This window comes from Mastomys coucha, unplaced genomic scaffold (assembly GCF_008632895.1).
Source record: "Mastomys coucha isolate ucsf_1 unplaced genomic scaffold, UCSF_Mcou_1 pScaffold22, whole genome shotgun sequence".
NCBI lineage: Eukaryota > Metazoa > Chordata > Mammalia > Rodentia > Muridae > Mastomys > Mastomys coucha.
In genome coordinates, this window is record NW_022196905.1 from 37,738,235 (window position 1) to 37,741,029 (window position 2,795).

The window sequence follows — 2,795 nt, forward strand, 5'->3', positions numbered from 1 at the left end:
TCTGGGATGAACTCTATGGTAGATGGGTTGTGGCAGCCCACGAACAGGAACATCACATCAGATCACATCTGTAGCTCAGGCTTTAGCAGCAGTAATAAAGCACAGAAGGGATCTGCTTTAGGTGTGGAGAGACCTAAAATGAATACCCAGAAAAGTCCCTTCCCATGAAGGAATCAATGCCCCTAAGACAGTTTTCCCACAGTGTTGCAAAGGTTTCCCCTGGAGAAGATATTTTACCTTCCTATATGAGAAAGATGGCAAACCACTGGAGCCTTTAAGCTTAAAATGGGGGGGGGGGTGTCCTCAGCCCAGATAATAATGGCTCCCGTAGAAGCCTTATAGGTGCCTAGCATCTCAAACTAGATAAAAAGCTATTTAAATGACTCATTGATATTGGAGCAGACAAGGCAATTTTAAGACAACAAGAGTTCCCGTGAGACTGGCGATTAATTCCTGGGCCCCAGCTTCTAGGCATTGGGGACCCCTCTCACCAAACAGGCCTACAGGTTGGAAGACCCCAATGGAGCTACTGGTCTAATACTAACCCTAGCAGTTGAAGTAGCCACCAGTCTTCTAGGTAGAGATATCTTATATGCCCTAGAGGCAGTGCTTACCACCCATCAGAAAGAGATTACATTAAGATATATGGCAATGCCTATAAAGAAAACTATACCCAAAAGACTCTAACCTCCCCCTCCCAATCCCCTCCTACTCTAAAGGCAATTGTTAGGTTTTTACTACTCCCTGCCTTGATTGGCTTTCCAATGAAGCCATTTCTATTGAACAGTGGCCTCTATCAGGGGAAACTTGAAGCCCTCAAAAAACTGATAAAATAACCGCTTCTACTGCAACACATCTGCCCCTCCCACAGTCCATGGAACACTCTATGTTTGCTCTAAAAAAGAGCTCAGGGGTATGGAGACTAATACACAATTTAAGGGCAGTTAATAAAACCATGCAAGTCTGGGGCTCTCCCCACAGGGGCCTTCCCCATGTCTCAGCCATTCCTGCTAATGTCCCCCCACTGATGATAGATATAAAAGATTGGGGTTTTTTCTACCTCTCTCTACCCCCCAAGTCTGTGAATTGCTAACAATACTTTGCATCCACAGTCTCCCCCATTAACAACTCCAGTCTAGCCTCATTCCTCAGGGAGTGGCTAATAGCTCAACCTTTTGCCAGGAGGCTGTGGCCACTACATTAAAACATTATTTAGCTGGGCGGTGGTGGCACACACCTTTAATCCCAGTACTTGGGAGGTGGAGGCAGGAGGATTTCTGAGTTCAAAGCTAGCCTGGTCTACAGAGTGAGTTCCAGGACAGCCAGAGCTATCCAGAGAAACCCTGTCTCAAAAAAGCAACAACAACAACAACAACAACAACAACAACAACAAAAATATTATTTAGACAAGGTACTCAATATATATCATTATATGGATGGCATCTCTATTTAAAATTATCTGTTCACAATGGGAAATTGCCCACCATATGGGGATTTCCCATGACCCTCTGAGATAAGGTATAATAGAAAGACCATATCAAGCCCTAAAAGCCCACCTTATAAAACAAAGGCCAAATACCTAACCCCTAATGTAAATTAATGACAGCCCTGACTACCCTAAATATATTTAACATCTACCAGAGCTCCAAACACCCTCCTATCTTTCTCCATTGGTACACACCAGAAATAACCCAGAAGTAAATGTGAGATCTCTTGGATGAGATTTGGAAGGGACCAAACTCCCTCCTTATAAACAGAAGGGGTTTTGTTAGTATTTTTCCACTGGAACAGCCTAGACCTATCTGGGTTCCTGCCAGAAATGTCCAACACTACCCCACCAAGAAGATGGCCTGCCTCTCAGTGACAGATCAAGGTCAAAGGAGGAGGAAGAGACTGAGGAGATGCCACCCCTTAAAGGAACAACAAGATTTCCTGGAAGGATATTATGACCTGGTAGCTGCTGCCCAGGCCATGTGCTCTCTACAAGCTCCACTCTCCTCTATTCTTATGGTTGTTTTGTTATTCTTTATGCTAACTCTGCTACTGCCCAGCCTCTCTCTAGCCTTCCCAGTACTCACCACTGGAGATTCTTCACTAGGGAGACCTACAACAAATACAACAAAATCATTGGATTTTGTTGAAACCCAGGATTGTCTACTTGGAGGATATCAAACCAGGATTGAGATCCCCCTACAATCTGATTCCATCTCCACTATGCCCCTACCCACAGCCCTTTCCTATGCTTTCCTTACTGAAACACAGTTCAATACCTCCAGAAGGCCTCCACATATGGAGGATGCAGATACTGGAGCTGCAGAATTGAATCCACCAGCTGTGGGGGCACCACACTCACCAACCTTAAAACTAACTTTGAGCATTCCATCAGAGATCCCTGGGATGAATGTTGGTAAATGGGAGTCGTGGGTAAGCGCTACCCTAATGGCTATGCCAAATACCCTATAGCTGACCTACATGCCTCTTGATAGCTTGTCCCTGACCCCAAACAGTCTTCATTTATGTTAATATTCAACAAGAAAATCAATCTCAGAAGGAGTTCCAGGTTACACTTTTCTGTCCACAATACATGCAATCTGCAACCGACCTCCTTCCCTTAATAACCCACCCCAACTCCTCCCAATGCTTCTCCTATGCTTCCCTTTTCTGAACACTATTGGCAGCTGTTCCATTAACATTTCCCTTCATGAACCTTATGGATCCTTACCCACAGGAAAATCACAAGACAATCATTCTTCTTCTTTATCTACCCTGCCCCTTTGCCTTGTAGGACCCTCCTC